The sequence below is a fragment of the Pristiophorus japonicus genome, unplaced genomic scaffold (genome assembly GCF_044704955.1).
Source record: "Pristiophorus japonicus isolate sPriJap1 unplaced genomic scaffold, sPriJap1.hap1 HAP1_SCAFFOLD_81, whole genome shotgun sequence".
Classification (NCBI taxonomy): Eukaryota; Metazoa; Chordata; class Chondrichthyes; family Pristiophoridae; genus Pristiophorus; species Pristiophorus japonicus.
The window spans coordinates 2,626,005-2,652,704 of record NW_027254729.1 but is presented as its reverse complement, the minus strand read 5'-3'; the positions used below and the strand labels follow the sequence as shown (position 1 = coordinate 2,652,704).

Here is a 26,700-nt window from a genome sequence, read left to right as displayed (position 1 = left end):
AGAGTGGAACGCAGGAGTGATTAAATAATACATGGAACAATGGAGAAAGGCAAAGTGGGTGGTAATCGGGCAATAACATAACAAAGGATGGTCCAGAGGACGTGCAAGTGGGAATAGCAGAACCATTACCAGACAATGGGAGCGGTGCTTATCCCCCGATACGTTGAACATAATGTTGAGGCCAGAAGACGAGAACATGCCTAAATATAGGGTATCACCGCCTTTTAATCAGACCAGGCAGCTTGGCCACCCCGGATTGATTTCCTGTCCGCTCTGAATTCGGCAGCCAAGAGACTAATTCTAAAGCTAGCTTCTTACATTTTTTCAGGTCTAGAGAAACAAGACGCATTCATATTCAGGGCAGAGGTGGAGTTTGACGCTGAATGTATGCTTATCCCCATTGAGTAGAGCTGATGCGGACAGACACGAAGATATACTGGTCAAGTATTGGACAGAACCAAACAAAGGCTTCGGTTATCCAACCAGTCACAGAGCCGAGTACCTCTGAGATACTTTAACTTTACTCAGTTGTGTGAGTTTCACTTTGCTCTGGGATTGGACGCTGTGGGAACAATCAGCGCAAAATCACACGTTTTAATGTGAAATATGTCCATTTTCCCACATGTCAAGCGGCTGTGAGGAGCGGAACTTTGAATAAAAATCGGCGGGGCTCGTTCACGATTTAGCCCGAGGCCTCTCGCATTTCAAATGTGATCATTCCTAAGCGAGAATCATACCCCGAGACCAACGAGCCGCCGACAGTGAAGAGTGCAGCTCTCAGGTTCTGACGGTCGTGAGAAAAGATATTAGGTCCATCGTGCTTGTGCTGTCCCTCAGAGATCTATCGAATAAGTCCCGCTCTCCGCAGTCCTGCAAATGTTGTCCTTTTGACGAATATATTATTAATTTGAGACATGACATGATCAAAGTGCAGCATCCTTGTCAGTGAAAGGGAAATTCGGCGATGAGGTTAATGTGATTGCCAAAGTGACCAGGTGAGTCAAAGCTGAACACATATACGACGAGGATGGGATTCGAACTCTGCATGCAAAACAACATTGATTAGTAGCCCATCGCCTTAACTTCTCGGCCACCTCCTCTCTTATTCAGCCACGCGTCAGCCTTTCAATCTACTGCTTTTTGTATCCCAACAGAAATAACGTGCAAGAAAGTCCACTTCCCAGCTTGCTCTGCCTGTTCATGCAGATCGACAATGAGGAACACGTGCCATGAGATTCTTAAAGCAAACAGCCATCCTTTACTTCAGGTGAGTGACTCGAAGAGATGGTTGGTTTTCTGCAGAATCGCAACAAATATAAAATTTCACGCAGCGAGTTAATTGACCGCGGCAAGATACGAATCTTCAATGTTTTGATAAGTTCGCGGTTATAATCGAAGTCAGACGCCGTATCCATTAGATCACGCGGCCGCTGCGACCATCACACAATGTGTTGTTTTGTATATTGCGAGCAAAATCAAGGAGTGGATTGAGGAAAAGATGAGCATATTTCGAGTAAATGAACAGATGCACTGCGATCTGGGTGCGCACCCGGCGCAGGCAACCCCAATGTAAATTGGAAGTCAACAGTTTAACAATTCGGTCATTGCAGCTGAAATCATACTCCTTCTCAAACTATACAGGATAACCCGGGTTTATGAGAAAATCCGTTTTAAAGGGAAAGCTTATGAACCGGAACTGACAACCAGCCCTTTTAAACAGTTACAGAATGATCGGGGACTGCAAGGACATCCCTTTTACCCAGATGCAGAATCATCCTTGACTGACCGCAGTTCCCTTTTAAAAGAATAAAGTGAGATTTCTATCATCCCGGAAGGCAATTGTGCTGTGGAGCTCAGGACCACGCTGGGCAGAGACTGCTATTGAAGCCACAGGTGATAGACAGGCAGGAAGGAGGGAGGGACGTAAAACCAGCCCAGACTGAAAGGCAATTTACAAATATATATATATTAAACATTTTAAGAAAATAAATACATTTGATTTTTAATTTAAAAAAAAATAATTTGATTTGTTTCAAATAAATAAATAATTGATTCATAATCTAGATATTTTTTGATTGAACGAAGGCTGTGTGACTGGAAGAATTCCATTGGAAATGAGGGGGTGCCTCTTATCAACAAAGGCAGACATTGATGTGGAGATTCAGCATCGCCTCAAGTGCTCCAGTGCAGCCTTCTGCCGCCTGCGGAAAAGACTGTTTGATGACCAGGCCCTCAAATCTACCACCTAATTCAAGGTCTACAGGGCTGTAATAGTACCCGCCCTCCTGCCTGGGTCTGAGGCATGGAGGATGTGCAGAAGGCACCTCAGGTCGCTGGAGGTATATCACTAACGATGTCTCCGCAAGATCCTACAAATCTCCTGGCAGGACAGGCGCATCCACATCAGTGTCCTCGACCACGGTAACATCCCCAGTATTGAAGCAGTTACCACACTCGATCAGCTTCGCTGGGCAGGCCACATAGCACGCACGCCAGATGTGAGACTCCCTAAGCAATGCTTTATGCGAAGCTTCTTCATGGCAAACGAGCCAAAGGAGGACAGCGTAAACGTTATAAGGACACCCTCAAAGCCTCGCTGCTAAAGTGCGACATCACCACTGACACCTGGGAGACCCTGGCCGCAGATCGCCCGAGGTGGAGAAAATCCATCCGGGAGGGCATTGAGCTCTTTGAGGCTCGATGCAAGGAACATGAAGAGCCCAGGCGCACGCAGCAGAAGGAGCGTGTGGCAAACCAGCTCTACCGACCCCTTCCCCTGACGAATGTCTGTCCCACCTGTGAAAGGGTCTGTGGCTCTCGTATCGGACTGCTCAGCCATCAACGAATTCACTTTGGGAGTGGAAGCAAGTCCTCCATAGGACCCCTGGACCTGATAGCATATATCCTGTGGATACAACCAATGCATCCATAGGATATAAGCCATCAGGTCCAGGGGACTTGTCTGCCTTTAGTCCCATCATTTTACCTCATACTGCTTCATTCGTGATAATGATAGTATTAAGTTCCTCCCACCATATAGCCCTTGGATTATCCACTATTTGGATGTTTTTACTGACTTCTACCGTGAGAACTGAAACAAAATATGTGTTCTAAGTCTCTGCCATTTCCCTGTTCTCGATTATTAATTCCCCAGTCTCATCCTCCAGGATACGAACATTTACTTTAGCCACTCTTTTCCTTTTTACATACCTGTAGAAACTCTTACCATCTGTTTTTATATTTCGTTCAAGTTAACATTCATAATCTACCCTCTTTTAATCATATTTTTAGTCGTTCTTTGCTGGATTATAAAAATGTCCCAATCCTCTGGACTCGCACGAGTGGATGATTGGCTGAGCGTGACGGAACAGGTGTCCTAAAAGTTGCTGCAAAATAATTCAGAACAATTACATCTCAAATGACCTCCAAACAGAGCGGATTACGTGCCAATGCCTACAGCTACTGATTCATTGTGAACAGGGCTCGAATTTACGCAGAAGCAATTCGATTACATTCCTAATCCAACGATTTAACCACCCAGCCACGGCAGCTAGCACGTCGCATTTTTTTAAACACATACTGAATGAAGCAGCATTGAGAGCGCAACCTTTTCAAACAGATAAAGACTGATCCGAGACTGACAGTACAACAACTTGATGTCGCTATATGACACAATAGAAAGCGGGAATGGCTGAATCGCTTTCGGCGGGAATTAAATGATGTACTCCATGCTTGTCTCAGCGAATCAGCCCGTTGGTCAAGGGGTATGATTGTCACTTATATAGGAAAATAATGGAACCCTTACTAATGGAAAAAATAGAAGAACATCTAGAAACAAAAAGTATAAAAATGAATGATCAGCATGGATTTTAACAAGGAAAGTACTGCTGGCCCAAGCTCATAATTTTTGAAGAGGTTATAGAGAGGGTAGACATTGATCATGCAATAAGTGTAAGGTATCTAGCTTTTCAAAAGACCCTCGCTATGATACCAATAATAGCCTGCTGAGCAACGTCAGGGTATAAGCAGCAGAATGCATAGCGAGCTAGCTTCAAGACTGCAATCAGAGATTGGAGGTAGAAGGCAGAAATTCACATTGGCAGAAGATGGGTCGTGGTGTTCCAAAAGGATCAGTGCCGGAACCACTATTGTTCACAATTTATATTAACGATTTAGAATTTGGAACTAAAAACAGAATTTCCAAATTTTCCAAAGATACCAAATTGGAGGAAATTTATAGTGAGGAGGACTGCAACAAATTAAGGACAACATTAATAAACACGCAGAATGGGCATATAATTTTCAATTAAGTTCCACACACATACATGTGAGGTATTACATTTTGGTAGGAAGAATATGGAGGTCACTTATTTCTTGGAACAAACGACTCTAGGTCGGGTAGAGGAACAATAGGATCTCTGAGTACAACTACACAAATCATAAAAATTGTGAAAGTTTACCAAGACAAAATAAAGATAACTAAGCATTGGAGGTTATTTCTAGTGGTATAGAATTGCAAAATAGGAAGGTTATGCTAAACCTGTATTGAACATCGGTGAGACCACACTTAGAGCACTGCATGCAGTTCTGGTCATCCTATTATAAAGATGACATAGAGGCATTTGGGAGGGTGCAGAGAAGATTTGCATGGATGCTACCAGAAATGGAAGGTTATTCAAAAGTGGAAATAATGAACAAGGTGTGTCTCTTTTCTCTTGAAGATTGATCTATAGCGGTGACCTAATCGATTTATTTAAAATTATGAAAGATTTTGATCGAGTGTTTACAAAGAGAATGTTTTCACATGTGGGGAAGAGCATAACTGGAGGCCACCAATACAAGATAGTCATCAAGAAATCCAGAAATCAAATAGAGAATTCAGAAGCAACTTATTTCTGGAAAGAGTGATGAGAATGTGGAACTCAAAAGCATAGGAATGGTTCAAGCGAATAGTATAGATACATTTAAGGAGAAGCTATACAACCATATGAGGTAGAAACATATAAACATAGAAAATAGGTGCAGGAGCAGGCCATTCAGCCCTTCTAGCCTGCACCGCCATTCAACGAGTTCATGGCTGAACATGAAACTTCAGTACCCCCTTCCTACTTTCTCGCCATAACCCTTGATCCCCCGAGTAGTACGGACACATCTAACTCCCTTTTGAATATATTTAGTGAATTGGCCTCAACTACTTTCTGTGGTAGAGAATTCCACATTTTCACCACTTTCTGGGTGAAGAAGTTTCTCCTCATCTCGGTCCTAAATGGCTTACCCCTTATACTCAGACTGTGACCCCTGGTTCTGGACTTCCCCAACATTGGGAACATTCTTCCTGCATCTAACCTGTCTAAACCCGTCAGAATTTTAAACGTTTCCATGAGGTCCCCTCTCATTCTTCTGAACTCCAGTGAATACAAGCCCAGTTGATCCAGTCTTTCTTGATAGGTCAGTCCCACCATCCCTGGAATCAGTCTGGTGAATCTTCGCTGCACTCCCTCAATAGCAAGAATGTCCCTCCTCAAGTTAGGAGACCAAAACTGTACACAATACTCCAGGTGTGGCCTCACCAAGGCCCTGTACAACTGTAGCAACACCTCCCTGCCCCTGTACTCAAATCCTCTCGCTATGAAGGCCAACATGCCATTTGCTTTCTTAACCGCCTTCTGTACCTGCATGCCAACCTTCAATGACTGATGTACCATGACACCCATGGCTCGTTGCACCTTCCCTTTTCCTAATCTGTCACCATTCAAATAATAGTCTATCTCTCTGTTTTTACCACCAAAGTGGATAACCTCACATTTATCCACATTATACTTCATCTGCCATGCATTTGCCCACTCACCTAACCTATCCAAGTCACTCTGCAGTCTAATAGCATCCTCCTCGCAGCTCACACTACCACCCAACTTAGTGTCATCCGCAAATTTGGAGATACTGCATTTAATCCCCTCGTCTAAATCTTTAATGTACAATGTAAACAGCCGGGGCCCCAGCACAGAACATTGCGGCACCCCACTAGTCACTCGAAAGGAATAGACGGCTATGCTGATAGATTTAAATCAAGAAAGACACCAGAATATTCGAGTGGAACATAAACGCTGGCATGGTCAGAATAGCCAGAAAGGCAGTATACACTATGCTGTCCTTTGTATAACTATTTAATTCAGTTATCTGCAGCATTATGCATTGGACTCAATGAAAAGCTCTCTGAGTTTCGGTAGGAGTGTCTGGGTCACTGTAAGAACTTTCCGTTTCTATGTAATAGTTTCTGACTCTCTTTTGGTGCTGTCTGGGTCTGTGTTGCAGCTGCCTGTGTCAGATTTTGAGCTGACTGTGTCTGTTTAAGTGTTGTCCGGGTTTGTGTAGGAGCGTCGGGGTTTGTATTGCAGCTCCATGTGTCAGGTTTGGAGCTGACTGGTTCTGTGCAAGAGTTGTCTCTGTTTGTGCCGGAGAGTCTGCGTCTGTGTTGGAGTGTGTCTGTCTGTGGTTGATCTCCCTGGGTCAGTGTGCTTCTGCATTGAGATTTTTGATTCAGTACCGGTGCTTTATTGATCTTTAAATGAGATGTCTGCATCTCCGAAGCGAGCTGTGTGGCTCGGTGGACGAGCAGTCTGGGCCTTTCTCGGAACAGACTACGCCCGTGTAAGAACTGCTTATCTCTGTGAAGGAGCTCTTGGATTTGTGTTGGTGATGCTTTGGCCAGGGTAGAGCTGTCTATGTCTATGTAGGAGGGAATTAATCTGTCTTAGAGGTCCCAATGTCTCTGAACGGAGCTGTATGGGTTTGTGTATTCAAGTTTGTGCCTGTGCTGTTAATCCGTGATTCAGTGTAGCACCTGCCTGATTGTGCACAGGAGCTGCCTGCTTTCGCGAAGGAAATGTCAGTGTCTCTGTCGAAGCTCTCTAGAAATGTGTTGGTGTTGTCTGCTGCTGATGAGGACATGTTTGCTCCTGTGTAGGTGATGCTGGGTCTGTGAAAGGAACTGTCTGAGTCTGTACACAAGCATTTTGATGCTGTGTATGCGCTTTGCCTGTCTGCACAGGAGTGCATGGATCTGTGCAGTAATGCCTGGCTCAGTATAGAATCAGTACTCCTATGTACGGGAGCTGCCTGGGTCTGTTTAGCCGCTGTCTGGGTCGGTGCATGAAAAGACTGGATCTCTGAAGGTAGATTGTGGTACTGTGTCGGAAGATTGTGAATCTGTGAAGGTAGAGTCTGGGACTGTGAAAGAGATGTCTGAATATGTGTTGCAGCTGTCTGGCTCTGTGAAGGAATAGCCTGGCGCTGTGAAAGTAAATAGAAATCTAGAAATCCACACCGCTGAAGGATGCCACTTCGGCCCAGAGTATACATGCCCGCCGACAAAGAGCCACAAGGCCCTCGAATCAACAGCCCTAAAGGCTATACATGAACCTGTGAAGTATGACAATGACGGAAAGATAAAGAACGCCCAGCCCAATATGTCCACCCCACACAACTTCTACACCCCTTGCACCGAAAAAGTATACACACCACCCCAGCCCGAGCCATGCGAACGCATGGGAGAAGCAAAAAAGCAGAAAAACCCCCAAGGCTAATTGTGGGAAAGAATTCTGTTAAAATTCCTCAACATTTACGCGATCAAAATTAGTCCAAGAGATCAACTTGGTTGTATTGGAATCCCTGCAGTACTTACCATCGTATCTGCGCCAGCCAACAAATGGTGATCCAACCTAATTCCACTTACTAACTCCCGGTCCGTAACTCTTCTGGTTACAGCAAGGACATTGTACTTGACTGTATAAAACATTGGCTAGGCCGCTGCTGGAGTACTGTGTGCAGTTCTGGTCACCACATTTAAAAAAAAAGATGTGATTGTGCTGGAAAGGGTACTGAGGAGATTTACACAAAAACTTGTCTGACTGGAGAATTTTGGTGATGAGGAAAGATTCGAAATACTGAGTCTGTTTTCTTTGGAGCAGAGGAGGCTGAGGGGCGACTATGTTGAGGTGCATAACTTCATGAGGGCCCTAGACAGAGTTGGTAGGAAGGTCCTGTTTCCTTTTGCAGAGTGGTCAACAACCAGGGGGAATGGTTTTAAACTAATTTCGGGATGGACCAGTTCCCCTATCTCGGGCGCCTCCTATCAACAAGAGCAGGCATTGATGACGAGATCCAACACCGCCTGCAGTACGCCAGTGCAGCCTTCGGCCGCCTGAGGAAAAGAGTGTTTAAAGATGAGTCCCTCCAAACTTTCAATAAGCTCATGGTCTACAAGGCTGTAGTAATAGCAGCCCTCCTGTATGGCTCAGGGACGTGGACCATGCACAGTAAACACCTCAAGTCGCTGTAGATATGCCACCAGCGATGTCTCCTCAAGATTCTGCAAATCCCCTGCCAGGACAGACGGGCAAACATTCGCGTCCTCGTCCAAGACACGATCCCCAGCATTGCACCACTTACCACACTTGATCAGCGCCGCTGGGCAGGCCATATGCCACACACGAGACTGCCAGAGCAAGCGCTCTTCTCGGAACTCGTCCACGGCAAATGAGCCAAAGGCGGACAGAGGAAACGTTACAAAGAGACCCTCAAAGCCTCCCTGATAAAGTGTGACATCCCCACTGTGACCTGGGAGTCCTTGGCCATAGATCGCCCTAAGTGGAGGAAGTGCATGTGGGAGTGTGCTGAGCTCCTCGAGTATCGTCGCCGAGAGCATGCAGAAACCAGGTGCAGGCAGCGGAAGGAGGGTGCAGCAAACCAGGCACCCTGCCCATACGTTCCCTCAACGACGGTCTGCCTGACCTGTGACAGAGACTGTGGTTCCCGTATTGAACTGTACAGCCATCTAAGAACACATGCTAAGAGTGGAAGCAAGTCTTCATCGATTCCGAGGGACTACCTATGATGATGAATTAGGGGGAGGGTTAGACGAGCTGTGAGGATAAATGTCTTTACCCAGGGGGTCATGGTGGTCGGGAACTCAAAGCCTGAATGGGTGGTAGCGGCAGAAAACCTCACACATTTTAAAAATACTTGAATGCCACTTAAATTGCTGTAACACATAGGACGGACTTAGAGCTGGGAAGTGGAAATTAGGTTGGAAAGCTCTTGATCGGCCTCCTCGGGCACTATTGGCTGAAATGATGTACATTTTTGCATTTCCTACACTGCAAAGTGACCACATTTTAAAAGTAATTAATTTGCTGTGAACTGCTTTGGGAAGTGCTGAGGTGAAAGTCGCTATAGGAATGCTATCATTTTAATGTAAAAGTGCCATAAGAAAGTACATAGCATGAAGACCGGTTGCCTCACTTGGTTAGCGTTTGGTGTTATTAACGCCAAATTGGCGAGTTCGAACCCATTACGGGCAATTTATTTTATTTTTGGTGGTGCGGTTGGCCTGCAAGTATTTTAGAGCAGCTTAAACATTCAGGGACGAAACTCACACTAAAACTGAAGCAATGCTGCAAACCATTAGTTCTGCCGAGAGCTGGTGGCCCTGCGGAGTGTTTCCAGCATTAAATGAACAATTCCATCTCCTCCGGGGATTTGTGACTTCTCGTATTTCAATCAGTGAAAGGCTCACTGCCGCTAATTGGTTTGTAGTGCAAAGTATGGAACTGATCTACATACAATTGCACTGCGTAATCCCTCATTATAAGAACATAATAATTAGGAACAGGAGTGGGCCATCTAGCCCCTCGAGCCTGATCCGCCATTCAACAAGATCATGGCTGATCTGGCCGTGGACTCAGCTCCACTGACCCGCCCGCTCCCCGTAACCCTTAATACCTTTATTGGTTAAAAATGTATTGATCTGTGATTTGAATACATTCAATGAGCTAGCCTCAACTGCTTCCTTGGGCAGAGAATTCCACAGATTCACAACTCTCTGGGAGAAGAAATTCCTTCTCAACTCGGTTTAAAATAAGCTCCCCCGTATTTTGAGGCTGTGCCCCCTAGTTCTAGTCTCCCCGACCAGTGGAAACAAACTCTCTGCCTCTATCTTGTCTATCCCTTTCATTATTTTAAATGTTTCTTTTAGATCACCCTTCATCCTTCTGAACTGCAACGAGTAAAGTGTACGCAATCTATCATAATGAGGTGGCCCCCTCTTCTCCGGAATCAGCCTAGTGAATCGTCTCTGTACCCTCTTCAAAGCTAGTATATCCTTCCCAAAGAAATGTGATCAAAACTGCACGCAGTACTCCAGGTGCGGCCTCACCAATACCCTGTACCATTGCAGCAGGACCTCCCTATGTTGTACTCCATCCCTCTCACAATGAAGGCCAAGATTCCATTCGCCTTCCTGATTACCTGCTGCACCTGCAAACTAACATTTTGGGATTCATGCACAAGGACCCCCAGGTCCCTCTGCACCTCAGCATGTTGTAATTTCTCCCCATTCAAATAATATTCCTTTTTGCTGTTTTTTTCCCCAAGATGGATGACCTCACATTTTCCGACATTGTATTCCATCTGCCAGACCTTAGCCAATTCGCTTAACCTGTCTAAATCTCTTTGCAGCCTCTCTGTGTCTTCTACACAATCCGCGTTCCCAGTAATCTTTGGGTCATCTGCAAATTTTGTTGCACTACACTTTGTCCCCTCTTCCAGTTCATCTATGTATATTGTAAACAGTTGTGGTCCCAGCACCGATCCCTTTGGCACATCACTAAGCACTGATTTCCAACATGAAAATGACCCATTTATCCCGACTCTCTGCTTTCTGTCAGCCAGCCATTTCTCCATCCATGCTAATAGATTTCCGATGCCTCCGCGTACCTTTATCTTTTGCAGTAACCATTTGCGTGGCACCTTATAAAAAGGCTTTTGGAAATCTAGATACACCACATCCATCGGTACACCTCTATCCAGCATGCTCGTTATATCATCAAAGAATTCCAGTAAATTATTTAAACATGCTTTTCCCTTCCTGAATCCATGAAGCGTCTGCTTGATTGTACTATTCCTATTTAGTGTCCCGCTATTTCTTCCTTAATGATAGCTTCAAGCATTTTCCCCTCTATAGATGTTAAACTAACCTGCCTTTTGTCTGCCCCCTTTTTTAAACAGAGGCGTTATATTTGCTGCTTTTTAATTCGCTGGTACCTCCCCAGAATCCAGAGAATTTTGGTAGATTATAACGAATGCATCTGTTAGAACGTCCGCCATCTCTTAATACCCTGGGATGCATTTCATCAGGACCAGGGGGCTTGTCTATCTTGAGTCCTAGTAGCCTGTCCAGCACTAGCCCCATAGTGATAATGATTATCTCAAGGTCCTTCCTTCCCACATTCCTGTGACCAGCAATTTTTGGCATGGTTTTTGTGTGTTCCACTGTGAAGACCGAAGCAAAATAATTGTTTGACGTCTCAGCCATTTTCACATTTCCCATTATTAAATCCCCCTTCTCATCTTCTAATGGACCAACATTTACTTTAGTCACTCTTTTCCGTTTTATATATCGGTAAAAGCTTTTACTAACTATTTTTATGTTTTGTGCAAGTTTACCTTCTTAATCTATCTTTCCTTTCTTTATTGCTTTCTTCGTCATTCTTTGCTGTCGTTTAAAATTTTCCCAATTTGCTAGTTTCCCACTAACCTTGGCCACCTTATACGCATTGGTTTTTATTTTGATACTCTCCTTTATTTGCTTGGTTATCCACGGCGGGTTATCCCTTCTCTTACCGCCCTTCTTTTTCACTGGAATATATATTTTGTTGAGCACTATGAAAGAGCTTCATAAAAGTCCTCCACTGTTCCTCAATTGTGCCATCCTTTGGTCTGTGTTTCCAGTCTATTTCAGCCAACTCGGCCCTCATCCCATTATAGTCACTTTTGGTTAAGCATAGTACGCTCGTTTGAGACACTACTTCCTCAGCCTGAAACTGTATTACAAATTCAACCATACTGTGATCACTCATTCCGAGAGGATCTTTTACTGGGAGATCGTTTATTATTCCTATCTCATTACACAGGACCGGATCTACGATAGCTTGCTCCCTTTTATGTTCTGTAACATACTGTTCGAAGAAACAATCCCGTATGCTTCTATGAATTCCTCCTCAAGGCTACCCAGTGCGATTTGATTTGACCAATCGATATGTAGGTTAAAATCCCCCATGATTACTGCCGTTCCTTTTTCACATGCCTCCATTATTCCCTTGGTTATTTCCCGCCCCACCGTGAAGCTATTATTTGGGGGCCTTTTAACAACGCCCATCAGTGACTTTTTTCCCATACAATCTCTTATCTCTACCCACAATGATTCAACATTTTGTTCATTAGAGTCAATATCGTCTCTCACACCTGCCCTGTTATCATCCTTTATTAACAGAGCTACCCTACCTCCTTTCCCTTCTTGTCTATCTTTCCGAATTGTTAGATACCGCTGTATGTTTAATTCCCTGTCCTGGCCAACCTGCAACGTTTCTGTACTGGCCACCAAATCATACCCATTTATGATGATTTGTGCCGTCAAATCATTTACTTTATTTCGAATGCTGCGTGCGTTTAGGTAGAGTGTTTTAATACTAGTTTTTAAACCAGGATTTTTAGTTTTGACCACTCCTGCAGCCTCTTTATATTCATACATATTGTCCCTTCCTATCACCTTGTCGTTTACACTTACCCCAGTGCTACTCTGCTCTATTGCCTCCTGACTTTTACATTCTTTCTTGGGGTCCTGTGATCTGAGCTCTCCCCCACTCTAACTAGCTCAGAACCCTCTCCTGGGTTCCGAATACTCCTTGCATTGCGGCACCGAGATTTCATGCTTGCCTTTCTATTACACTTTGATCCATTAGAATTTTGCTGTGCATTAGTCTGCTGCAAACTGCAGGGGCCACATCGCTTAATGGATAACGGATCAACTTTGATGCAAACACTGATGTTATCAGAAAATTGCAACGTCAAACGCTGCCCTGGTCATTTTGGCAAAATTTGTTCATCTTTATAAAACCAAACCTCGTTCGCACTCATTAACTAAAATGAGTTCCTCCCAAACAATGCACTTGACTTTATTAAAAGGCATTTTTTCATACTGTGTATATTGCTCACTGATTTTTGCAGATAGTGTCCAACAAACCAACAATTAATACCGATAAACTATCACTGATTCCAGTTCGAACAACAGCTTCGCGTCAATCAGTGTAATGAAGGGCAGTGGAGGGAATTGTGATCAGATTGCAATGAGATCCCCGTGAGTCGATAAAAAAGAGTACTTGTAAAATCGCTGCGAGCAGGGTTTGAACCTGCGCACGGAAGCCCCCATTGGATTTCAAGTCCAACGACTTAACCACTCGGCCATCGCAGCTACAATGTAGAGCTGCTTTAATAGTCGAATCGTTGGTACAATTTATCAGAGAGACCGCCTGCATGCTTGTCCTATTGGATCTCTCAGACGATGTGAAATTTAAATCATAGAATCGCAGAATCTCACAGCAAAGAAGGAAAAATTTCGGTTAGAACTGAAAGAATTTACATTTCGGGAAAAACTGAACAGTCTGGGGAGCTTCTTTCTCGAAAAACAAGTGAGATATATTTTTAACATTATGAAGGTATTTGATCGAGTTGATGTGGAGAAAATGTTTGCTATTGTGAAGGAGTTCAGAACGGGAGGTCACTGATAAACTCAGTCGACAATTCAAAAGCAACTTATTTACCAAAGAGTGGTTAGAATGTGGAAGATGCTACATAAGCAGTAGTTGAGGCGAATAGCACAGATTCATTTTAAAGGCAATTACCTGAGCACATGACTGAGAAAGCAATAGAACAACATGCTGATAGGATCAAGTGAAGTAGGGTAGTGTGCAGCATTAACTCGAGCAACACCAGTTGGTGCAATTGTCTCTTTCTGTGATGCAATCTCTATATAACGTTATGTAACTCACATTATAAACAACAACAACTTATATATAATTAGCACCTTGAAATTAGCGAAACGTCCAAGGCGCTTCACAAGTGTATTATGCGATACAAATTTGGCACCGAGCCACTAAATACAAAATAGCGCAGGTGACTAAAAGATTGGTCAACCAGGTATGCTTGATAATGAGGAAGAAAGCTGTACATTGCAGGTAGATATCAAAGAACTGGTCAGGGGTTTAATGGAATTCAATCCGGAGAAGTTTTCGATAGTGCATTTGGGGAGTGCTTATAGGGAAAGCGAATACACATTAAATGTGAGGCCACTGATGAGTGTAGAGGTGCAAATGACCTTGGAGTGCATGTCCACAGAATCCTTGACGGTAGCAGGGCAGGTAGATAAGATGCTTGTGAAGGATAGGCAGAAAGGAAAAGGAGGCAGGGTGGCGTTGCTGGTTAAAGAGGAAATTAATGCAATGATAATGAGGGACATTAGCTTGGATGATTTGGAAGCGGTATGGGGGGAGCTGCAAAATACAAAAGGGCATAAAACGCTACTGGGAATTGTGTACAGACCTCCAAACAGTAGCAGTGAGGTTGGGGACAGCATCAAACAAGAAATAAGGGATGTGTGGAATAAAGGTACAGCAGTTACCTTGTGCGAATTTAATCTATATATTGATTGGGCTGACCAAAATGGTAGCAATGCGGTGGAGGACGATTTCCTGGAGTAAATTATGGATGGTTTTCCAACCCAATATGTCGAGGAACCACCGAGAGAGCTGCCATCGTGAACTAGGTGATGTGTAATGAGAAGGGACTAATTGGCAATCTTGTTGTGCGAGGCCCTTTGGGGAAGAGTGACCATAACATGGTAGAATTCTTTATAAGATGGAGAGTGACACAATTAATTCAGAAACTAGGGACCTGAACTTTAGGAAAGGTAATTTCGATGGTACGAGGCGTGAATTGGCTAGAAAAGACTGGCAAATGATACTTAAAGGGTTGACGGTGGATAGGCAATGGCAAACATTTAAAGACCACATGGATGAACTTCAACAATTGTACATCCCTGTCTGGAGTAAAAATACAACGGGGAAGATGGCTCAACCGTGGCTAACAAGGGAAATTAAGGATAGTGTTAAATCCAAGGAAGAGTTATATAAATTGGCCAGAAAATCAGGAAACCTGAGGACTGGGAGAAATTTAGAATTCAGCCAAGGAGGACAAAGGGTTTCGTTAAGAGGGGGAAAAAAGAGTACGAGATGAAGCGTGCCGGAAGCATAAAAAATGACTGCCAAAGCTTTCATGTATATATGAAGATAAAAAGATTTGTGAAGACAAACGTAGGTCCCTTGCAGTCGGATTCAGGTGAATTTATAATGGGGAACAAAGAAAAGGCAGAATAATTGAACAAATACTTTGGTTATGCCTTCTCGACAGAAGACACAAATAACCTTCTGGATGTACTAGGGGACCGAGGGTCTAGTACGAAGGAAGAACTGAAGGATATGCTGATTAATGGGAAATTGTGTTGGTGAAATTGATGGGATTGAAGGCCGATAAATCCCCGGGGCCTGATAGATTGCATCCCAGAGTACTTAAGGAAGTGACCCGAGAAATAGAGGATGCATTCGTGATCATTTTCCAACAGTCTATCGACTCTGGATCAGTCCCATGAACTGGATGGTTGGTAATGTAACATCACTTTTTAAAAAAGGGCGGAGAGAGAAAATGGGTAATTATAGATCGGTTAGCCTGACATCAGTCATGGGGAATCAATTATTAAAGATGAAATCGCAGCGCATTTGGAAAACAGTGACAGGGTCGGTCCAAGTCAGCATGGATTTATGAAGGGAAAATCAAGCTTGACGAATCTTCCAGAATTTTCTGAATATGGAGAATGGACAAGGGAGTGGACAAGGGAGAACCAATGGATGTGGTATATTTGGATTTTCAAAAGGCTTTAGATATGGTCCCACACAAGAGATTTGTGTGCAAAATCAAAGCACATGGTATTGGGGGTAATGTACTTACGTGGATAGAAACAGAGAAACAAAGAAAATAGGTGCAGGAGTAGGCCAGTCGGCCATTCGAGCCTGCACAGGCATTCAATCAGATCATGGCTGACCATTCCTTCAATACCGCTGTCCTGCTGTCTCTCGAGACTCCTTGATCCCCTTAACCGTAAGGGCCATATCTAACTCCCTCTTGAATATATCCAATGAACTGGCATCAACAACTCTCTGCGGCAGGGAATTCCTGAGTGAAGAAGTTTCTCCTCATCTCAGTCGTAAATGGCCTGCCCCTTATCCTAAAACTATCTCCCCTGGTTCTGGACTTCCCCAATATCAAGAACATTCTTCCCGCATCTAACCTGTCCAGTCCCATCAGAATCTTACATGTTTGTATGAGATCCCCTCTCATCCTTATCAACTCCAGTGAATAAATGCCTAGTTGATCCAGTCCCTCCTCATATGACAGGCCAGCCATCCCTGGAATCATTCTGGTGAACCTTCGCTGCACTCCCTCAATAGCAAGTACGTCCTTCCTCAGACTAGCAGACCAAAACTGAACACAATATTCCAGGTGAGGCCTCATTAAGCCCTGTACAACTGCAGTAAGACTACCCTGCTCCTATATTCAAATTCCCTACCTACGAAGGCCAACATACCATTTGCCTTCTTTACCACCTGCTGTACCTGCGTGCCCACATTCAGTGACTGATGAACCATGACACCCAGGTCTCGCTGCACCTCCCCTTTTTCTAGTCTGCCACCATTCAAATAATATTCTGCCTTCGTGTTTTTGCCCCCAAAATGGATAACCTCACATTTATCCAAATTATACTGCATCTGCCATGTATTTACCCACTCACCGAATCTGTCCACTTCACCCTGCAGCCTCTTAGCGTCCTCCTCACAGCTCACACCGCCACCCAGTTTAGTGTCATCCAAAAACTTGGAGATATTGCACTCTATCCCTTTTTCCAAATCGTTAATGTATATTGTAAAGAGCTGGTGTCCCAGCACTGAGCCCTGCGGCACTCTACTAGTCACTGCCTGCCATTCTGAAAAGGGCCCGTTTATCCCGACTCTCTGCTTCCTGTCTGCCAACCAGATCTGTATACACGTCGGTACATTACCACCAATACCATGCGCTTTGATTTTGTATACCAATCTCTTGTGCTGGACCTCGTTAAAAGCTTTTTGAAAGCCCAAATACACCACATCCATTGGTTCTCCTTGTGCACTCTACTAGTTACATCCTCAAAAAATTCTAGAAGGTTCGTCAAGCACGATTTCCCTTTCATAAATCTATGCTGACTCGGTCCGATCCTGTCACTGCTTTCCAAATGGGCTCCTTAATGATTGATTCCAACATTTTCCGCATTACGGATGCCAGGCTAACCGCTCTATAATTAGCCGCTTTATCTCTCCCTCCATTTTTAAAAAGTGGCGTTACATTAGCTACCCTCCAGTCCATAGGAACTGATCCAGAGTCGATAGATTGTTGGAAAATGATCACCAATGCATCCAATATTTCTCGGGCCACTTCCTTAATTACTCTGACATGCAGACTATTCGGACTCGGGATTTATCGGCCTTTAATCCCATCAACTTCCCTAACACAATTTCCCAACTTATAAGGATATCTTTCAGTTCCTCATTCTCACTAGACCCACTGTCCCCTAGTACATTCGGAAGGTGATCTGTATCTTCCTTTGTGAAGACAGAACCGAAGTGTTCAGAACTGGTTGGCAGACAGGAAGCAGAGAGTCGGGATAAACGGGTCCTTTTCAGAATGGCCGACATTGACTAATGGAGTGCCTCAGGGCTCAGTGCTGGGACCCCAGCTCTTCACAGAATACATTAATGATTCAGATGAAGGAATTGAGTGTAATATCTGCAGGTTTGCAGATGGAAATAAATTAGCTGGCGGTGTGAGCCGTGAGGAGGACGCTAAGAGCCTGCAGGTTGACTTGGACAGATTAGGTGAGTGGGCAAATACATGGCAGATGCAGTATAATGTTAATAAATGTGCGGTTATCCACTTTGATGGCAAAACAACGAAGGCAGAATATTATCTCCATGGCGGCAGATTAGGAAAAGGTGAGGTGTAACGAGGCCTGGGTGTCATGGTTCATCAGTCATTGAAATTTGGCATGCAGGTACAGCAGGCTGTGAAGAAGGCAAATGGTATGTTGGCCTTCATAGCTAGGGGATTAGAGTATAGAAGCAGGGTCGTCTTACTGCAGTTGTAAAGGGCATTGGTGAGACCTCACTTGTAATATTGTGTTCAGTTTTGGTCTCCTAATCTGAGGAAGGAAGTTCTTGCTTTTGAGGGAGTGCAGCGAATTTTCACCAGACTGATTCCAGGGATGGCTAGACTGACATATGAAAAGAGACTGGATCGACTGGGTCTTTATACACTGGAGTTTAGAAGGATGAGAGGGGATCTCGTCGAAACATGTAAGATTCCGACGGGACTGGACAGGTTCGATGCGGGAAGAATGTTCAAAATGTTGGGAAAGTCCAGAATCAGGGGACACAGTCTTAGGATAAGGGGGACACCATTTCGAACGAAGATGAGGAGAAAGTTCTTCACTCAGAGAGTTGTTAACCTGTGGAATTCCCTGCTGCAAAGAGTTGTTGATGCCATTTCATTGGATATATTCAACAGGGAGTTATTGTGGCCCTTATGGCTAAAAGGATCAAGAGGTAGGGAGGAATCAGGAAAGCGCTACGGAGGGAATGATCAGCCATGATCTTATTGAATGGTGGTTCAGGCTCGAAGTGTCGAATGGCGTACTGCTGAATCTATTTTCGATGTTTCTATGTTGAGAAGCAATACGGAATACTTGCCTTCATTCGATGAGCCATAGAATATAAGATCGGGGAAATTATGCTTCAAATGTATAAAACTCTAGTTGGGCCACAGCTAGATTATTGCATGCTTCTATGGTCACCGCATTACAGGAATGATCAGACAGCACTCGTGAGCATACAGGTTAGATTTAGCCGGATGGTGAAATTAGCTCTGAGTAAATATTGCATCGGCTGGGTTTGTTTTCTTTGGAACAGAGGAGGCTAAGTGGGTCCGTATTGAAGTGAATAAAATTATGAAGGCCGAGGTCGAGTGCATAGAAAGGATCTATTTCTCTTCGCATAATGGCCAACAACCAGGCGTCATAGATTTAAAGTAATTGGTAGGAGGTTTTCCGGAATTTGAGGTACACTGTTTTCACCCAGGGGTGGTGAGAGTCTGGAACTCACTCCTGAAAGTGATTTAAAGGCAGAAGTCCTCACCACTTTTACAAATGTCCTTGAATGTGCACTTCAATTCCAGTAACCTAAAAGGCTATGGACCAAGAGCTGGAAAGTGGCATTAGTCTGGATAGGTCGGATTTTAGTCAGAATTTAGGTCATGATCTGGTGTTTCTTCGGCAGCTCAGTGCATTTTCCAGCAAATCAATACTTCAGAGAAGGGAAACTGCGTTCCCTGCAATTCCTGCTGCACAAGTGGCTCCAATCCTATCCACTTTTCCATTGAGTTCTCTTAGGTCCTGAGTCTATTACATAGGAACAAGAGCAAGCCATCGAACCTGTCACAGAAGGACAGCAGAATTTCATAAGCCCCTCGAGCCAGTTGCAAAGGACAAGAGGAAGTAATTCAGATCCTTGGGCTTTTTAAACCAGAATAGCAGAACGCCTTCGGTCGCTCGTACCTGCTGCATAGATGACGAGTAGGCACACTTTCCTGTTACACAGAATTAGATGGAGGCCATTCAGCCGCACTGCACTGTTGCACAGGGAAAGGAGGAGGCAATTAACGCCTCAAATCTGAGCCTTCGGAGAGGCAGAAGCCGATCAGTTCCTTGAGCTTGCTCTACAAGAAGAGTATAAGTCCATTTAGATCCTAAAACATAGAAACATAGAAAACGGGAGCAGTAGTAGTCCATTCGGCCCTTCGAGTCTGCACCGCCATTTAATATGATCATTCCTAATCCTCTATCTCAACACCATATTCACGCTTTCCACCCATATGATTTGATGTCTTTTGTGTCTAGAAATCTATCTCCCTCTTAAATATATTCAGTGACTCGGCATTCACAGCCATCTGTGGAAGGGAATTCCACAGCTGCACCATTCTCTGAATGAAAAAAAATCTCACCTTCTCCTTCCGAAATTTCCTACCTCGTATTCTGAGACTGTGAACCCTTGTTATAACCTTCCCAATCAGGTGAATCATCTTCACCGCATCCAGTCTATTCAATCCTTTCAGAATGGTATACGTTTCAATGAGATCCTCTCTCATTCTTCTAAACTCTGCAGAATACAGGCCGAGTCGACCCAATCTCTGCTCATACGACAGTCCTGCCATCCCAATAATCAATGTGGTGAACATTCGCTGCACTCCCTCTATGGCAAGTATATCATCTCTTTGGTAACGAAACAAAAACTGCACACAATACTCCAGGTGAGGTATCACCAAGGCCCTGTAGAACTGTAGTAACACATCTTTATTCATTTACTCACATCTTCTTGGAATGAAGGCCAACATGCCATATGCCTTCCTAACTGCTTGCTGCACTGCATGTATGCTTTCAATAGACTATTTTACAAGGACACCACGTCCCTCTTTCCATCGATCCTGTTTCCTGTCCATTAACCACTTTTTAATCCATGCTAGTATATTACCCCCAATCATATATGATTTAATTTTGCACACTACATCTTACGTCGGACTTTATCAAAGGCCTTGTATACACTATATCCACTGGTTCTCCCTTAACCTTTCTATCAGTTACATCCTCAAAAACTCGAGTAGGTTTGTCAAACATGATTTTCTTTTCATGAATTCATGTTGACTTTGTCTAATCCATTTGCTATTTTCTAAGTGTTCCGTTATAATATCCTTTATTATAGATTCTCGCATTTTCCCTACAACTGGTGTTCGGCTAACCGGTCTGTAGTTCCTTGTTTTCTCTCTCCCTCCATTTTTAAACAGTGGGGTTACATTTGCCACCGTGCAAACTGCAGGAACTGTTCCTTAATCTATAGATGTTTGGAAGTTGTCAACCAATGCATGCACTATTTCCGTTGCAACCTCTTTTATTACTCTGGGATGCAGATCATCAGGCCCAGGTGATTTATCGGCCTTCATTCCCACTAGTTTCCTCAGCACTATTTTCTTACAAATAATCATGTCCGTTAATTCCTCTTGCTCACTAGACCTTTAGTTCACAAGCATTTTTGGGATGTTATTTATGTCCTCCCTGAAGACAGAACCGAAGTATTTATTTAATTGTCCTGCCATTTCCAGGTTCCACATTATAAATTCCCGCGTTTCTGTCTGTAAAGGGCCTACGTTTGTCTTCACTAATCTTTTCCTTTTTACGAACTTGTAGAATCTACTGCAGCCGGTTTTTATGTTCTTGCAAGTTCACTCTTATACTCTATTTCTCGCCTCTCAATCAATCTCTTGGCACATTTTTGCTGAATTCTAAATTGCTCCCCATCCTCAGGCTTGCTACTTTTTCTGGCAACTTTGTGTAACTCTTCTTTGAATCTAATCCTATCCTTAATTTATTTTGTTAACCATGGTTGGGCCAGCATCCTTTTTTTTACACCAGAAAGGAAAGTATAACATGCCGCAATTGATACAATCGTTCCTGAAATGTTATTCCTTGCCCATCCACCAACATGACGTTTATTGATTCTTCCCAATCTATCATACCCCATGCAATTTATTCCCCATGCATTCGTAGTTTCCTTTGCTTAGATTTAGGACCATAGTTTCGGATTGGGCTACTTCACTTTCCATCTTAATAACGAGTTTAATCGAGTTATTGCCACTCTTCGCTAAAGGACCCCAGACAACTTGACTTTTAATTAACCCCTTCTCATGACACAAGACCCAATCTAGGATATTCTGTTCCCTAGTACGCTCCGCAAAATACTGGACTAAAAAAACAACTGGTACAAACGCCATGAATTCATCGGCCACATTATTATTACTTTAATTTATATGTAGTTTAAAGTCACCTTCGATGATAGTAGTACCCTTGTTACATGCAGCTCTAATTTCCTGTTAATGTTATCCTCTACACTACCACAACTGTTTGGAGGTCAATGGACAACTCCCACCAATCTTTTCTGGTCCATCTTTCTCCTTAGCGCCATAGAACTGAATCTACATCTTGTCTTTCTGAGCCGAATAACTTTCTCATTATTGCGCTGATATCATCCTTTACCAACAACGCAACACAACCCGCTCTTCATTTTTGCCTGTCCTTTCTAAATACCGAATATCATTTGATATTCAGTTCCCAACCCAGGTCACCGTGCAACCATATATCTGTAATTGCAATGATATTGTATCTGTTTACATCTGTTTGTGCTGTTAATTCTTCTACATGATTACAGATGCTTCGTCCATTCAGATACAATGCTTTTGGATTTGTCTTTTTAACATTATTAGAGATCATAAAATTTTTTTGCACTATAGCTCGATTTATCTTATCGCTTTTTTTCTTATCAGGATGCTATTTTTTAGTGCACTCTTTTGTTTGTATACTCTGTCCCTTCTTGATCATAATGTGGTTAAATTACAACAATCACTTTCCGGCATTGCTTCATTTTCATTTCTCTTTAGCTTTCTAGATTTCTCTGCAAATGCGACCGTACACCCCACCGCCTCCCCTCCCCCACACCACTCTCCCCTTAATAGAAGAAGTTGCATAGGTTTAGGAAGAGGCATTTCAGACACACCGACCTGTTATACAGAAACAGGTGGAGACTAATCAACCCCTAGAACCTGTTACATAGGACGCGGGGGATGACATTCCGTCCCTCAAACTCTTGCACAGGGACAGCCGGAATCATTCAGCCCCTCTAGCACATTACACAGCCGGAGGCCTGTGGCACTGGACTATTAATCCAGTGAGAGAAAATCACAGTCCACCAAGAGAGAAGGACAATTTAAATTCAATTAAATATATCTCGAATTTTAAAAGTATTAATAATGTTGACCATTGATGCAACACACCCATCTCGTTCAATAATCTCCTTTAGTTAAGGAAATCTGCAGTCCTTACTGGTCTGGGCCCAAATGTGGCTCCAGATCCAGAGCAACGTGGTTGGCTCTTTACGGCCCTCTAAAAAGGCCAAGCGAGAAACTCATTTGCATAAGGTTGCTTACCATCACCGTCACAAGGGCAATTAGGGAAGTGCAACAAAGGCTGCCCTTGCTAACATTGTCCACATGCTAGAATGAATAAAAGAAACAAAAGCATCTCTAGATTGTTGCACAGGAAAAAGAAGAACCGCAAGAGAGGTCAAAGAATGTGGAGTCTGGTGACAACTAGATAAATGCATAGCTCGCTGGCTTTGAGACAGAAAGCAGAGAGTAGGGGTAAAAGTTAGCTTTCTAGAGTGGCAGAAGGTGGGTCGTGCTGTTCCACAAGGATCGGTGCTGGGACCACTGTTGTTTACAATTTATATTAATGACTTCTACCAGGGAATCAAAAACACAATTTCTTAATTTGCGGATGACGCCAAATTAGTTGGATATTCAATACTGAGGATGACTGCAACAAATTCGGTCGCGCGAACCTGTTGCATAGATGAGGAGAATGCAATGGCAAACCAAAAAACCTGTTGCACAGAAATAGTAGAAGGCAATTGAGCCTCTCCAGTCTGTTACACAAGAACAGGAGAAGGCCATTAATCGCTTGCTAGCGATGTCAACATGCTTGAATGAATAAAATAAAAAAATAGATTTTTTCATGGTTGCAAGAAGAGTTGGAAAGTGGGATTAGGAGGAATAACAATTTTCGGACGGTGCGGACACGCTGGGCCGAAGTGGCCTCCTTCCGTGCTGAAAGGTTCTACGAGTTCATGACAAAACATCCCTTTCAAACAGAAACATGAAGATTCGGGTCTGACAGGGCATCCGTTTTAGACGGCGGATATTGATCCAGTGGCGATGAAAGTTCATTGACTTGAAACATTCACTCTGTTTCTCTCTACGCAGATTCTGCCTCATCTGCTGAGTGTTTCCAGATTTTTTTTTAGCTCAGATTACGCATCAACACTATTTTACTTTTGTATTGATGCACAATTTGGCGACTCTGCGATGCAATGGATAGCACGTTGTTTTTCTAATTCTTGGCATATTAAACATTCAAAGTTTTTGGGCTCGACTCCCACCAGAGTCAGGATTTGAGCCTGGGCCGCACATTGAACTTTGCATCAAAGCAATACTTCAGAGAAGGCTAACTGTGGTCCCTGCACTTCCTGTTGCGCCAGTGGCTCCAGTCCTTCCCAATTATCCTCTGAATATTTTGCACAGTAACAGATGCAAGCAATCGAGCCTGTTACACAGGGGCAGGTGGAGGCCAATGAGTCACTTAACCCCTCAAACCCATTGCAAAGGGCAGGAGGTAGCCATTCAGCTGTGTGCGCCTGTTTTACAAGAAATGTCGAACTCCATTCGGTCGCTCGCACCTTTCGCATAGTTGACCAGAAGGCAATGCCAAACCAACGAAGCTGTTGAGCATAAATAGGAGGATGCCATTGAGCCTCTCCAGTCTGTTGCAGAAGGACAGGGGAAGGCAATTAACCCCTGGAGCCTGAGGCAGACGACTGGCGGAAGCCATTCAGCTCCTTGAGACGTATCTATAAGAAGAGTAGAAGTCCAATTTAGCCATTCGAAAGGCTGAGGATGAGGCATTTGCGACTCAGGAACCTGTTATACAGGAACAGGAGGAGGCTAATCAATCTCCCGATCCTGTTGCGTAGGAACAGGACACACCATTCCTTCCCTCAACCTGTTGCAAAAGAATAGGAGGAGTCATTTAGCCCCTTGAACGCATTACACAGATGGAAGTCAATCATAGTAGCATGATGGTTATGTCACTGGACTAATAATCCAGAGAGAAGAAATCATAGCCCACCACGAGAGTGGGGAAATTTAAATTCAATTAAGTAAATGTGGAATTTTAAAAGTATCAATAATGATAACCATTGTAACAAACTCCTCACCTGGTTCACTTGTCTCCTTTCGGGAAAGAATTCTGCCGTCCTTACCGGTCTGGGCCTACATGTGACACCAAACCCACAGCAATGTCGTTGGTTCTTAACTTACCTCTGAAAAGGCCTGGCGAGCCAGTCGGTTGCGTAAAGTGACTCACGACCAACTTCACAAGGGCAGATGGAGATGGGCAACAAATCCGGCCCTTGCTAGCGATGTCGACATGCTTGAATGAATAAAATAAAACAAAATAGATTGTTACATAGGAACAAGAAGAGCCTCCAGCTAGGTCAGAGAATGCGGAGTCAGGTGACAACTAGCAGAATGGTTAGCTAGCTGGCTTCAAGACAGAAATCAAAGAGTAGGTGTAAAAGTTAGCGTTTCTTAGCCACAGAAGGCGGGTAGTGGTGTTCCACAAGGATCGGTGCTGGGACCACTCTTGTTCACAATTTATATTAAAGATTTAGACATAGGAATCAAAAACAATATTTCTAAATGTGCGGGTGACACCAAATTAGGAGGGATAGTCAATACTGAGGAACACTGCAACAACTTAACAGAGGACATTAATAAACTTGCAGAATGGACATATAATTGGCAAATGAATTTCAAATCATATAAATGTGAGGTGTTACATTTCGGTCGGAGACATGTTATTGGAAGTTGCCAGTCTGGGTGGTGTACAGGAACAAAGGGATATCGGAGTACAAGTACAAAAACTCTAAAAAATAACGGCATAAATTAGCAAGGCCATAAAAAACAAACCAAACAGGCTGATTTATTTCTAGACATACAGAATTGAAAAGCAGCGACATTATGCTAAACCTCTATTTAACCTTCATTAGATCACGCTTTAAGTTCGAGGTACATAGAGGCATTTCAGAGGATGCAGAGAAGATTTACAAGGATGATACCAGAACAGCCAGCATATACAAATCAGGAAATGATGAACAGGCAGTGTCTCTTTTCTCTTGAAAAAGGAAGGCTGAGGCGTGACCTGATACAGACATTTAAAGTTATGATCGAATTTGATGGAGTGGATATAGTTAGAATGTTTCAACTTGCGGGGAACAGAATATCTAGACGCTATCAATGTTAGATAGTCACCATGAAATCAAAATAGGGAATTCGGAAGAAACTTATTTACCGAAAGCGTGGTGAGATTGTGGAACTCGGTATTACAGAGACTGGTTGAACCGAATAGTATGGAAGTACTTAAGGAGGGGCTCGACAGGCATATAAGAGAGAAGGGAATAGAGCATTAGGCTGTTCAGGAACGTTGAGTGGAGGCTCCAGTGGAACATAAAAGACTTGCTGGGGCGAATGGCCTGTTTCAGTGCTGTATATCCGATGTAATCCAATGATGTTTGACACGAGTGCACTTAACTCCTTCCGCAGCATGTTACCCGCCACCATCTCAATGAGACCCCAACACTGCACAAGGTAGAAAACGCAATAAGAAAGCTAAAAAAATAACAAGGCTACGAGGGTGGACGGAATCCTTGCTGAGGCACTGAGGTATGGCGGTGAGGCACTGCTGGGGCGAATACATCACCTCCTCTATCTCATTTGGAGGGAGGAGGGCATGCCGGGAGATCTTAGAGAGGCAGTGATCGTGAACATCATTTACAAGGCGGTAAGTCCGATTGCAGCAACTACAGGGAAATCCCCCTGCTATCAACCACTGGGAAAGTCGTCGCTGGCCTCTTCCTCAACTGACTTCTCCATGTGGGCGAGGAGCTCCTTACAGCTTGCAGAGCGGATTTCGTCCCCTCCGGGGCACAACGGACGTGATTTTTTGCAGCG

At 43.7% G+C, this 26,700-nt stretch overlaps 1 non-coding gene across 1 annotated transcript; it reads right to left on the bottom strand.

Moving 5' to 3' along the window:
* Positions 1-13,223: 13,223 nt before the first annotated feature.
* On the bottom strand, positions 13,224-13,306 carry trnas-uga (transfer RNA serine (anticodon UGA)). Its single transcript has one exon. It is a non-coding gene; the product is annotated as a tRNA-Ser (tRNA).
* Positions 13,307-26,700: the final 13,394 nt, after the last annotated feature.